The 15185-nt window shown below is 32.9% G+C and overlaps 1 long non-coding RNA gene across 2 annotated transcripts in view; it reads left to right on the top strand.

The window, feature by feature from the left end:
- The window catches only part of LOC142978507 (uncharacterized), a 31493-nt gene extending 19224 nt beyond the window's left edge, over nt 1–12269 (top strand). The window contains exons 3-4 of one of the 2 annotated variants that reach the window (XR_012959763.1): nt 2913–3002; nt 9063–12269. This is a non-coding gene — a long non-coding RNA (uncharacterized LOC142978507). Of the gene's footprint in view, nt 1–2912; nt 3429–9062 lie in introns of those variants that run through there. The other variant, XR_012959762.1, reaches the window with a different exon arrangement.
- The last annotated feature ends 2916 nt before the right edge of the window (nt 12270–15185 follow it).

The following is a 15185-nucleotide window of genomic DNA, read 5'->3' as shown; positions in this document are numbered from 1 at the left end:
TTTATTGTCATTTTGTAGACTTTGAACCGGTAATTAAATAAAAATAGGCATCGCTGTTGCATCGTTATCGAATGAAAATATAAAATCGAAAAAAAAATACAACAATCTTTAAAAAAATTCATATACCTGCATTTTTATCTTCAGAAAGCTATTTTAAAACTACATTTCATTTAATAAAATAGCGAAACTATTAGTATCTTTAAATATAATCTTGTCTGTCTGTTTGTGCGAACCTACTGATAATATAATAGGCGAGACGTGTATTTGTTTGCATAGCAAATAGTTTGATACGATGTTTCTATGCTTATCTAGAAAAAAGAGTTTAGCTGAAATACCAAACAAGACTCTTTATAAAGTTACTATTCGTTTTAATTACATAGTAATTATCCAACTGAATAGAATGTGTAGTGAATTATAAAATTGTATTATATGGTTTGCTTCTTGTAACCATAATGCAGTAACAACTTTTTTGTATATTATATTAGCATTTTTTATGTTACTAGATATGATTAAACTGATAATTTTAATAATGCTTCATGCAGCTGTAAATCAATATTGAAGTTTTTTTTAACATATGACATCATTAAAATATCTTATAAAAAATATATTTTTTTATTAATTGCAGCTATAGACATAAATTGATAATATAAAATAACTAAAAGGGGGCTTGAATTATATCAAACTGCAATTGACATCTCCACAACTATTAAAGACATAAATGAATATTATTATATAAAACACGAAAGACTTTCCGTCAAATAGGGCAGTTACCCTCACTCAGTTAATATCGTGACATTACACAAAACTCGGCTGTTGACAGGCAATAAATAATATTAGGTCATTGTACCTTATTAGCTTAATTAACGGCCGCTTGTAACGGACGTCCAAATATATCCGTGAAACTTACATCCATTTCAATAATCTTTTAAAAACTTACACAATATTTATTTTAAAATGTTACACATTTCACCTGTCACTATTGACCCAAAATGTTCTTTCGTTGACAGTTTTTAAACAGCGCGCGGCCGAAGGGTTAAGTGACTTTTCCGATTCGTTCCTTTATGTTATAAAATACGTTTTGTTTTATAATATTTTGACGGGTCATAAGCCCTCATTAAATTCAAAAACATCACAAAACATAAAAATAATCCGTGATCCTTGAAGCGTATTGAACCCCTCAGTAAAATTACGTGTGGAATGATAAAAAGTATGGCTACCAACCCTTGCGATCCGTCACTCATTGCGCAGGCGTGGCTATCGGACTAATCGCCCCCGCCATAGAATGGACGCCATATTGACTTTCCATTTTTAAAAATTCCTTTTTCATTCGCAAAGCGCTAGCGCATTCTGCCTTGTTTAGTTGATGGATCACTAGCATAAATTACTTTATACGATTTCAATGCTCACCCAGTGTATTATTGTACAGTATTTCCTTTAATTCAAAGATTGAACATAAAGTTAAAATTCCGAATTATTACTGACGAGAGATTACGTTCTAACTAAAAATAAAATGCTAGTTAACAAAATGGTTAATAAGAAACGCTGATAAAAATAATGAACGCATTAATTTCAAATGAAATAAAGCTTATTTTTCCGCCAGAAGTTCTAGATTTTGATCTGGTTATCAGATTACTTGGTCGGCTTTCTAAAGGTTCGTTTTTGACGTTATTTCTCGCGTTATTTTTCACGATACGCCACGATAAACCGGGTATATAAAGGTAGAGCGTGCAACAGGGTATCGCGAGGCGGCATCGCACTTAGTTACGTGTAACTATACCTTTTTTGAGTAAGGTCAAGATGGCGACCTTATCAAACAAATGAAGTCGTCGTAAATGATTTTATTTTTAAGTAATTTCATCGCGTGAGAGTCTAATGGCAGATATTTAAGCATATTTTTCTTTAGTTGAATTAATTTATTTATTCCGGCTCGATGTTTATGCGACATGAACACATGACACTAATTATTTTAATATAAACAGCAATTAATTAAAATAAACACGTGTATTGTTGGTTTTTTGTTGTAATTTTATAATGTATGGCTTCAGTATGTGCCTGTTTTGTAAATTATAAAAATAATTTGTTATTGAGTGGATATAATTTTATGAAGAGAATTTTAAAACAAAACCTAAACTAATTTAGACATTTCTTTGTATGTTTGTTTTAACATAACTCCTAAACTATTGTCCGAAGTATAATGAGTCTTCCTTGTTCAATGGTTTATAGACCTATACTTGTAAAAAGTTTTACCATAATCGATCAAGCAGTTTCTGAGATACGAGCACTAAAGTCTACGTAGGCGTGAACAGCACAAAGTCTGCATTGCACTGTCTCATATTTATTGATTAATTATAATTGCTTCTAAATATTAATGTGTTTATTATTATTGTAGGAAACTACTATTTATAACTTGTTTACTTGTGTTTCTAAGAACAGTTGTATAATCTGCCGCGTGGGCTTATGGACGATATGCGAGCGAGAATATGGGTCTATTGTTTAGTACTTCAAAAACATTGTATAAATGCTGTAAAGAGTATTACTTTTGATTGTACAGCATTAGAAGTATTTATCATTACTATATTAACTGATAAATACTTTTAGGGCAAGAAAAACATTTTCCGCTAAAGTACCTAGTTCTAAAATTAATGAGAATCGAAGAGAAAGAAAAATTTATCAATTAAATGCAAGCCATAAGGTTCCATTAATGCCAAAAACGTTTATTCTAAGCCGATCTGTTTAAAGAGTTTTCCATATTGTAACAGGCTTTTACCGAATACCACCAGTACCAGAACCTTACTAAATCTATAGTTTGATCTATTATTTACAGAAACTTTAAATCTTAACCCTTTTTAAAATAAGGTCAAAAACCAATAACAAAAATCATCTCGATTAACCCAAAACTTCTTCAATTTCAGATGTGTCCGGATACACGAGATCTATAAAAAAGTTCCAGAAAAAAAAGGCCGAATACCGAACTCAACCTGTTATGTGCTCTGGGACATTTGGTGAGCGTCCATATTATTCTTTATCCTTTTCTGTACCACTTTTTTTAGTAAAAAAAACGTAAAAAAATGTAAATAATACGATCCTTTGAAAACGAGATCCGAGTGGGTTTAAGTTCGTGATGCACTGAGAGATTAGTTGGCTTAGAATATAATATTTATTGTGTTAGAATATTTTTCAGTTTATGTTTGGAAGTGCTTCAGGAAAATCTTGATTAAAGGCTAATTTTAACTTTAAACAGACTCTATTCAAGGAAAATGTAGAAGATTTGACAGTTTTAATATTTAGGACATCGATTAAGTAATAGGCATTCGTTATTCACATTACTTTAGGCAGTAATATACATATAGTTAGTAATCAAAACAAGCCACTATATAAGATTGCTGAAGTTTTTAAAACTACAAACAAGTATTTCAAGAGTCCCTTGTAACATATGACGTCATTATTTACTTCAATAAAACAATTTATCAATGAACTTATCATACACTAAATTATCAAGTGTTTCACATTGCACTATCATTTAATCTCGTTATCTCATAATTATATAACGATAACAGATATAAGTGGAAAACAAAGTCAATGTGTTATTTGACGTGAATTTTTGACATAAACGGTACTTGTCTTGGTATGTATTGTATTTACTAAAAGAATTAAAATACGAACATAAAATCACGCCTTCTTTCAATAGGAGGAAACAACCAGAGAACGCCACTTGATACGGTACTACTAGACTTGTTAAAATATTAAGTGATATTTTTTTGTAGTATGGAAATATTTCCTAAATAATCTATTTTTAATAACTAATATGACACTATTTTCATGAAATAGTTTTGTAGAAAAACAAATGACTCTCTGCCAAAATAACAATGCAGTGTATAAAATATACGATATTAAACTGTCATTGACACTTCAAAAGTCGTATATTTTTGTTATCGTGGTGTCAGTGTGTCTACAACTTTAGCTCATATCTGAACGACAGGACCACTCGAGTTGAGGTTAAGTGCAGGTATCGTCAACATTTTCTTTTTTTTCACTTTTTTTCAAGTGCCTTCGGAAATAGTTATAACCTATTTATTTTGCTTTCGAAATTGGGGTTAGGAGTTAATTCGATTCGGCTTGAAGGGTTATATTTTTTTGGAATTTATAACCCAAATTAATATCGTTTGAAACAGTTGTTAGCCGTTATTTTAGACGTTTTTGATTTGTGATTATTGTCATTGTTTCTTTGGGTGCCAAGTTTTTGTACTGGTTTTTCTATTTTGTCTCACTGTATCTTAAAAAAGACAACTCCTGCACTAAGAATTGCTCTTGTGTCGCGGGGACTTTTACAAACATACAAACAACGGACACAAAGTACAAGCAGACCCGAAACAATTGTTTGTGGATCGCACAAATAATTGACTCGTGTGGGAATCGAACCCGACGCAATGGTAGCGGCGTAGTGACCTAAACCACTGCGCCACGGAGGCAGTATTCTGTAGCTCTGAGTATAATTTTTATAAAGCTTGAGTTATAATACCCTTAACAATATTTCAAAGGCTCATCTTCCAACAATTATATGAATCATGTCTTTGCCGGTCAAGACCCCGGATTCATGAGAAAACAAAATGGCCGCGTTTAAAAATTTGATCCAACTGTGTCACTTGCAATTTTATCAACATTAAAATGTCATAATCGAAACAAATTGAACGTTTTCCGTGAATTCGTTACTATTATAGTTATTTTGATTACTTTTTGTTTAAAACTTGATATGTTTTAAATTATAGTGTTGTAGTATTTTGCTATCCATTCATTGGAGCTATAGCCTTCCCTTTATTAGATATTATACCTTATTTGTATAAATATTAGGTTGATATTTGTATGTAGGATTTGTAGAGCGATCAATGTTTCAAAGAAATTCATGTGAATGCTCTACCTGCTGTGTTGAGATCCATGGATGGCTTTATGTCGAATGTGCAATTTGTTTTCTATTCAACTCTAGGACTCTATTACGTAGAAATACTAAATTTCAGAATTTTATCTGTACTGCACTAGTACTTAAATAAATAAATAGATTTAGTCCGCTTATGTTCCACTGCTGGGCAAAGGTCTGCTCCCGTAATGGGGGAGGGGTTAGGCCTTGAGTCCACTATGTTCGCCAATTGCGACTTGGGTTAGGTTAGGTAATTTATCTACAAGTGAAATAGAACATTTGTAGAAATTATTTTTTATCAGTAATTTGGTCTCCGTTAGTCAGAAGGTGAAAAATGTATGGCAAAAATAGATAGAGATGAATGTTTTGATAGTAATATTATGACGTATTCTAATGTAAAAATCGAGTTTAGATTACATTAATACAAGATTATGTAAGCTTTTCTTTTGTCTAGTAAAAAAAGGGCTTAAACGACTGTAAACAAGATCGTACTTACGCTGTTTTTGAAACGCAGTTGTTGGTTTATTTTAAGTAAAAAGTTAAGTTATGAAGTATAACGTGATATTTATGTATGTGTTTATTTATAGAACAGTGTTTAAATTATGATAATAACAGAAGGGTGTTTCAAGTAAATAGTAGTGCGTAAGGAAAAGTTGAGTGATAAAAAATTATGATCCGTGATGAATTTGACTTCATAATAACAACAAAGAAAGGCACATACTTCTTTTCACTAGAGACTTGTTTTTTAGAGTATTGGTTGTTAAGCTGTTGCCCAAAGCCTAATATAACTTACTTAGATCTGTAATAAGCTAAACTATCAAACTAGTTATATGGAACCGTAGATAATTGACGCGTAATAGTTCGTAGATATACATATCATTCTTAATTATGGCTTTTTTCTCGTAAAATATAAATAAGTAGGTTATTAAATGCTGATTGCAAAATCGTTGCAAATCTCTCTGTTAATCACTTGTGCCCCCGCGCTTTATACCGCTGGCCGCTTGGGGGCACTTATTATCAATGGAAAAATGGTATACTATATCTTTTTCATAAATATTTACACTCAAGAAATCCTCTCAGTGCAATACTTTTTACACAAATAATAAAAACGAGTGCCAAAACGTTGTTTTTCTCAATACTTTTTAGTGCAGAGTTATTAACAGTTTGTTTATCGACCTCTATAGGTCATTCACGTGACTCAAAGTTTGACTTTTGATTTCTAACTATTAAATGACGAACTCTATGTTTTTCCCGAATAGTATATAATATATTTATTTACAAGGATTGTAGAGTCATCAACTAGCATATTATATATTGCAAAAGTGTATACATTTAAGTTATTAGGCAAAGAGTCAAATCTCTCATTCGACATTAAAATTATGACCTGACGGATACACAATATTATAGATACTTCGATCAGTACAATGTTTGGTAAATCTTAGGAAAAGTTGACGTAACAAAACCCTTACCTATAAAAGTTCAGAGGAATTACAGTAAATAGTGCTTTTACGGGTTTGTGTGACCATTACTACGGGAAAGGGATTGAATTTTTTACTATGAATGTTACTTAAACCAATGTTTACAATATGAAGTACCAAACGATGAGATTTTAAGACCAGAAAGTATGTCAATTTTGACGTGAACTCACAAAAAATTGTTCTACAAATCTGTTACTGATTTGTATCCACCATTTTCTTACAAACTAACAAATCGTGAGCATAAACCTGTCATTGGTCTCTCTCGCATACTATCATCAAGGCACCTGCTCTCACAAGACCGGTTGAGTTCAACATAAAAAAATAATCTTTTTCATTTGAAAAACAACAATTTTTTAAAATGCCCGACCGTGGGATCCCTTGTGTTTACCGTTTGTGTGTTTATCCTACGAAACGTGGTGATGACAAAATGTTCAGCGTATTAATACTTGATGAAAGGATGCAATTGAGTAAATAAATACATTTGTGGTGAAGATGCGTTGTTTAATGTAAGTTAAAGTAATGTAAGATAAAGTAAGTTGGTGTGTGCTGTGTGACTCCCAGGTCGAATATTATTGAACTTATCAAACAAAAAGCTTGTTAAATATACTTAGTAATCAACCTCAAAATTACAATAAATAACTTGCTGTTAACTTGCAAAAAAATTTTTTTTTTTCATTATTTCATAGCTATTTACAATCACTAAATAATCATGTAAAGGTGTATTATCTATTAATTAAAAATTAGTACATAACTAAAAAAACACATTTTAATATTCCAAACCTGCTAATTAAAGCTCTCGATATCCGAGTATTTTTAAATCGATTATCTTTCTTAATCGAGTCACGCGATTACAAATCGATGTTAATGACAGTGTAATTCTAGTTTTTGGGTAGACATTTAATACTTAATTTAAAAAGTAAGCGTTGTGGTTTGTGGCTGGCCACATGCGACAAGTAAAATGTTATTTGACATTTAATTTAATAGGCATTATAAACATCTGCCTTAGTCAAATTACCAATTATGAGTAGTAAAATTAAGATGGCCGCCACATTTTTTCCCGCTGTTTGTCAATTTACAATAGTTGTTTGTTAGCTGCTGCTGTACCTATCTAGTAAATGTCGCTTGGTGAGTTTTATAATACTTGTGACCTAAATGAATAAATAATCAACGTATAATTTCAATAATAAATGCGAGGAAGTATTCAAGCTAGAAAATCAATATTCAATAGAAATTAATTGACCGTAGTATATAAATAACAATGTATTCATATTTATTCTTTGAATGCATTATAATTATAATCAGTGCGTATTGTACTAAACTGTATGTGGTAATGCCAATGGCCGCGTCTCGGACAGATACCTTCGACTAATGCTGCCTATTTAGATATAAGATAATTATATCTCTAATTATTATCCAACTGCCACCCCTATTAGTTTATCTATTCAGCCTTTCTGCGGTCCCATTAGCCACGTGTTTCAGATAAAATATCTATTTGGAAATTTCCTAACCACGTAAGGAATTGTGTTTATTTAATTAGTTTTTAATTTAACTATAAAAATATATCGTTGTATGAGAATCGTTCAGTTTTTATCGCAACCGGTTCGCGATGGACGTTTGGCGCTACCGGCCACGCCCGCCTCCGCGGCTCCGCCATATTCAAATTTCAAATATCGAATATTTTTTCCGTTTTCCTCGCCGGCCGGCGTCCGAACCAGTTTTTTATTTCAATCACTCCAGTACCATTTGGACCGCTTCGAGACATTTTATTGAGACGATCGTTCGACCTTCGTATTAAATACCTATAGGTACGAATTTATTCAGCGATTCTGTATACGCAAAAAATCATAAAGGACAGGCCTAACAAAGAGTTAGGTCATGCAGGTCGTGGCGGGCGTTGCACGAATGTAAAAAATAACGCAAAATCATCGCCAGTGCAAAAACATCGAGTCCGTGACTCATATTTTATACCTTTACGGAACGACTAATAAAGGAAATTTGTCCGCCACTAACAAGTATGTCGGTCGTTTGGAATACAATGATTAGCTGTCATTTGTCACTTTTAGTGTCTCGTGTGGTGACCGCGCATTGAATGTGACACAGGGGCCATTAACGTCGGCTAAAAACTAAATAAATTGTGTAATTTACACCTGTATTGTATATTCTCCAGGTTTAAGTGAGGAAATGACACGTACTAATATTATTTTTTTGTGTTTCGACCTTGGAGGAAAAATAGCGCAAAAACTTCTCAATCGGTGATAATTTATTAACGGTCATAATGTACACTTTTTGTGTGGCACTATGTTTTTTCACTATCTCGTTGGAATGCTACGTCGTTAGCTATGCAAATAATGCGATTGCTCAGTACAATAGGCGTTCGCAAAAAGTGTATCATGCAAAAAGTCGCGCCATCAAATATCGACTGACGACTAGGATAAACAGTCACAAGTTGACCGTGGCAAGGTCGCACGGATTTTGAACTTGGAACAAAAAAATATTCCACATTTGAATATTGCATTCGGTGCGGCTGATTGATGGGATTTCTTTTCACGGCACGCGATTGATTCGTTTTGTTTTTTTTTTTTTCGAATGTTTCCATTCACACTGCATTCGCGTTTAAGACCTTTTGTAAAATTATATTCAATTGTTATTTATTTTTAAATCTTTTGTTGCAGGTACATTTAAATGCGGGTGTAACGACTCTTAAATTGTGTGAGTTATTTTGAACGTTTTTCTTATACAAAAATGCATAAATTAACTGGCCAAATGCCAGGCCCCTTTTACGGCGGCGAGAAAAACAAGGTTGATTTAACATTTTGCTTTTTACAAGAAGATATGGAGAAAGAAATAGTAGTTTATACGACGCCCCCGATATCCGTTATGCATATCGGCCTTATACGGGCCCTAGAAGAGTGTCGGCCGTCTCATTGTCTTTCCGTCCGTCATGAGTGACTCACGCCATTGTTGGGTTACACAATAGATGTCTTTGTGCATTGTGCCCCGGGGGACCCTGATGTTACGTATTTTGTAATAATTAGTCGACTTCTATTTGACTCACAAATGATAATTACTCATACGCCTACTTTCTAAATTTTAATAAACCATCAATATTGATCGACCGCGAAATAAGTTTTTATATGATACGAAATGCAATATCTCACACGGCACGCGTTTAGGGGGTTGCCCTAGCGCTTTAGAGGGCCCGAAAAAAAAGAGAATTGTGAAGGGGCCCGTCCAGTATAATAGATATGCGAAAACTCAATCGCGTTTGCTGCTAACAATAAAATCCAATGAGTTAAGTTTGAATTAAGGTTAAACGAATTTGACCCCTGTGCGCTAGTAATAAGAAACATTTTTTTGGGATTAGATTACGTCGATTTCATCCCCTTTCGAGTAGGCAACTTGTAGGCGGGAAAAGTGGTCGTTCGTTCAGATATGTCAAAACAAATTAGCGGTATACGTGTATGTATGCCACTATTTTATCTCACTCTAATCTCGTACGTGCGAAAAGGACGGAGCATGTGGATATTGAATAGAATATAATTTATCACGAGTTCCCCTTTTGGCGTTTATCTATGTGTGGGCGATGAATAAGGAGTTTTTAGTTTTATTTCATTTCATATTTGTGAAACTGAATTATACCGTTTACGTAGAAATAACTCTTGTAGAGAAAAATAGACATAAAGAAACTCTACATCCTCTCTCTCTACTGACTCTATTTCTCTTCTATCTGATAAAATAGTCTTTACAATCAAAAATATTTGACGTAAAAGAAAATAGTTTGTTAGGAAAGCGACTCTATATTACACTCTAGAAACTCTTTTTTTCTACTATCTGATAGAAAAGTCTACAATCAAAGGTATTTAAGTAAAAGAAAATTGTTTGTTGAAGCATTTGTTTTAATTCCCACAAGAGCAGTTACATAAATTGGTTGAAATCTCCAACATAATAAAACTTCTACCACAAATCAACGCGTCACGCACCCTTAGAACCAACGCAAATCTATACTAATATTATAAAGCTGAAGAGTTTGTTTGTTTGTTTGTTTGTTTGTTTGTTTGTTTGAACGCACTTATATCAGGAACTACTGGTCTGATTTGAAAAAATCTTTCAGAGTTAGATAGCCCATTTATCGAGGAAGGCTATAGGCTATCATTACGCTACGACCAAAAGGAGCAGAGTACCAGTCAAAAAATGTTACAAAAACGGGGAAAATTTTGACCCATTCTCTCTTATGTGGCGTAAGCGAAGTTGCGCGGGTCAGCTAGTGTTTTATAAAACGTATAAAACTAGTAACAGCAGTTATCGGCTGCAATTACATCGATAAACGTTTGAAATTGTAAATGCATGATAATAATTACGTTAGACGCGATAATTCGCGGCTGAAATCCAATAAATTCCACGGTCTACAACTAGTATAGATAGTGGTTACTGCACATTCTGATACACTGGCCGGTTGCAATTTAAACGTACTTAAAGTTTTATAAAATAAAATAAATATTGCGCTCAATGACAGCTGACAGTTCTTGGCTTTGACATGTTCCGTGGCGCACTGGTTAAGGTGGTCACTACGCCACTACCAGTGGGTAGAGAGGTCGTGAGTTCGATTCCCTTGAATTATTTGTGCGATGCACAAATTGTTTCGGGTTTGGTTGTACTTTGTGCCCGTTATTTGTATGTTTGTGAAACCACGCGACACAAGAGCAATTCTTAATTCTGGAGTTGTCCTTTTTAAAAGAAAAAAAAAGTTTTAAAAGAAAACTGTTAATTTATTATTCTTTTAACATAAAAAAATACTATTAGTATAAACTCCACTAATTGAAAATAAATAAATTCTAATTTCAAATAGCCACCAGCAAAATTTTCAAAATAGAACTAAAAAAATAAAACTAAATTGCTTGCGTAATTCAAATAACGAGTGATGAGTAGAGTGGGTGGCGACGTTCGATGATGGGGTAAAAATTACCCCCGAGGGGTATTTACCCCTATGTAGTGATGTGTGTTTATGTGTGGAGGAGGGTATGATAATGGCGTGTTTCCTACCCACCCCACGGTACAACTAATGTGAAATTTTGCATTGCACGCACTTTAAAAATGAACGATTTCGATGCGTACAATACAAACAAACTTTTAAATCATTGTAACACTTTTGCCTTACAATATTTGTGGTAATAAAAAACAATGTTTTAGTAAAATATTCAGTGTTTATAATAAGCAATAAAGATTATTACGTCACAGTTCAACGGTACTGTACGAAAATATCATTTGGTAACATTTTTACATTTTTATTGGGCCCATAAAAGTAACGTATAACTTACAAAACGGCCATTAAAATGCAACCATTAAACGCACTGAAATAGCCCGAAAACGACTGTTTGCAATATGGTGGATGAGTGCATTGCATTACGTTCAGTCCGCGTACTAATGTTTTATTATAATAATAATTGTTACTATACCAATGTTTTTATAGTAAACTAGCTAAGGTCAATGACCTGATCCCGTAGAATTTCTGTTTGAAAAAGGTGTAGACGCATAGATATAATCAATATCCCATCTTTTACTCTATGGTGCTGTTTGCACTCTATCAAATGCTGTACTGTTTTATCATAAAGGTAGATTAATTTATGCATAACTTATACATATAACGATTACGCTGCAACGTTCCATTCTAAGCAAATAGCTTAGAAATAATTGTCGCTATTAAAATAACAACATTTTAATACCTTATAATATATTCCGTTTCGCGTTGTTTCCACCGTAAAATCAAATGAGTGGATCCACAAGGAAAAAATATTCAAATATTATAAAACGGGGAGACGACATGCTAGTTCACACGTAATGAAACTAATGTACCTACCCTTGTAAGCGTTTTAGGGTTAACAGTCAGCGGTTCACGCAATAAAATGGCTATACAAAGACTCGCCAAGTGTGCAAATAACATAAATAGTCACTATACTTACGCTACATAAGTACACATTTTTTTTTAAACTTATTATAACAACAACTTCACATTTTATCAGGGGCTACGCTTTCCCAATTTAAAAATAAATATAATTTAAAAATATAGAATTAAAAAGTTCAAGCTCACTTTTTAATTGCCCATAATATTTAAATATGGAACGCACGTGAAATGTCACTGCCATAAACGCGCGCATGCATGCATCGAGTTTTGGCAAGGAGCTACTTTTTAATAAACCATTTCCGAGAACAATATAGGACCATCGAAGGCAATAACCCTTATTCGGAAAATTATTTCACATAGTTACAATTCTATCTATTCATTACGTCTGGTTTCTTGCGTTGCGCGTTTTGAATTATTTATTTGCGTTCATATCAATTCAGATGCGACAATGGCCCGTTGGGTTGGTACGTTTGTGTTGGCAGCACTGTCGTTCCGTTCCGTGCGTCGACCAGATTGTCGAGAGCCATTCACAGTCAGAGCTACATTAGCGACGGGCGCTACACGTGGTATTCCGTTATACGCTTTCAGGGGTCGAGTTAAATTGGCCAGTGTGTACGCAACGGGCGTCAAACGCGTATTTATTGGACATTCGCAGCGGTGCGTCAGGCGAAGATACGGAGTTAAACTGCCAACTGACACGCGAACATTAAGTACTTTGTATCAAGTTTCGCCGGATTCCGTTCGCTACTTGAGTTATACGCTGTGTTGTCGTGTATAGGGGCACTTATATGCGTCGCGTGGAGTTACAATTGAGCCGTTCATACATATTTAGTCGGCATTAATTTCGTCGAATCGGATTAAATACCGATAAAACGTAACTTTCACGTATATTTACGTAAACATTTACGTTGTGAGTGTGTTTTTGTTTTGTGATACCCAGTGAGTGTAATCGGTGAGGTGTACCTTTTTTTTTAAATTATCTTTTTTATTTTTTTCGAACGATTACAGAATTTAATTAAACGATAATCTCAAATATTATTTTATTGTATTTTACATTTGAAATAGCAGTCATTATTAAAGCGATAATAAACACATTTCTTTTAGAAATAAAGCGTCTAACGCTTCAGTTAAGATAGAGTAAAAATACACTAAACCAACCGTAAAATAATTTTATTACGCCACTTATCTTTAAAGATATGAGCAATTAAATAATTTCCATACGTGCATCTTTATAAAAGCACTTTATGTAATTTAAATTTTATATAATACGTGGTATCTAGTAGATATCTCTATACACATAAATAACTACTATCGCGCTGTTATCGTGCGATAAATAATGTTATGTACGAATGTGAACTCTAAATATATAAAGAACTGTTTCGTAACATACCTATGTCATGATAGTTATTTAAAGAATTATATAACTGCTTGATATCATTTTTGCACTTTGTTTTCATGTAAAATGATATTTTTAACTATATGTTGGTCCGTGACAAGTTTTTTTAATTTTGGAGTGAAATAATTTTCATAGAAAAAAAGAGTGAGTAATTTGATTTTGTTAGTAATAAAGTTATGTAAAAAAAATGGAAATTACATATGCACTAACAGTAAGATTTTTTTGTGTCGTTTCATGAGAAATGTTAATAAGAAATTTATATGCCGTATGAATGTTAAAATATCAACATATTAAAATAGTAAAATAAAAATAATATTCTTAAAAAAACATTTTGCATATTAAACAACTCACACGCGACGGTCAACATTCCATTTTATATAAAAAAAATATAATTTAAAAAAATACCTCAAAAGAAAAAAAATACAATTTTAGAACGTCTTTACCCTAAAAAGAGGGTAAAAAAACCTAGTACATAAGTAACACAAAACAGAATCCTTGATAACGAAATCATAAAGGTGTTGCCAGTCTAATCCCTCTCATTCTCCGGATTTGCAGTTGAAATTAGTTCGCAAATCTCTGGCTTACCCACCCCTAGTTACGGGTGTAGATGGGACATACAGATAAATAACCTCGGATTTGTCTCGCCTTATTGTTTTCTTTTTATTGCTGTGTGAATATTTTTGTTTTGGTCGTTAAAATGTGAGGGGAATATGACAGATATTACGCGGCAGAATATACGTGCTTTAAAAGGCATGTTAGTACCAGTTGTTGATGCAAATAACTGTTGACGTGATATACAATTTGACATTTAATTAATCAGGAATAACCTGAAATAAAAACTGATGTCAATTTGCTTACGATGTTCAGTTTACACTATTTGACATTTGGTTAACTAGGAATAATCTGAAATAAGTAAAACTGTGATAGAATAAAAACTTTTTATTCGAAAAAGCAAATATTTATTCCAGAATTTTTACTCGAAATTTTCACATCGTAAAATGAATGCAAAAAAGGTTTAGTAAACAATTTCTATTTCAGTCTAGAATCTAGACCATCTAAAATAGATTCCTATATTTATACTTCAAACTATTTTCACCACAATTTGATTAGCAGTCATCATGGAAATGGTCAAAAACAGTTACAAAGATTTAGCAAGTCGACTTGTTTTCTTCAGCAATTAACACTAATATCTAAATATTATACTGTCTGTCTGTCTAATGGTTTAAAATAACAATATTTCTGTTTGAAACAAAAACTGTTTTTGTTACTTTAATGGGTCACAATTGTTTAAATAAATATCAGCTATTAGGATCCATTTTGGGTACTAAAAATATAACGTGTTGCCTGGAAACTGTCTAGGTCACGCTGAATAATTTTCAGAAAAATATGAAAAAGGCAGAATAAAAATATGAAAAAGTTACTTAAGTTTCTTCCTTTATAAAGCCGGCTTTATTACTTCTGAATAACTATTGTATAGACTAACTGTGACTTAGCCGTAAG

This window comes from Anticarsia gemmatalis, chromosome 14 (genome assembly GCF_050436995.1).
Source record: "Anticarsia gemmatalis isolate Benzon Research Colony breed Stoneville strain chromosome 14, ilAntGemm2 primary, whole genome shotgun sequence".
Classification (NCBI taxonomy): Eukaryota; Metazoa; Arthropoda; class Insecta; order Lepidoptera; family Erebidae; genus Anticarsia; species Anticarsia gemmatalis.
This window is presented reverse-complemented; position numbering and strand designations above follow the sequence as displayed.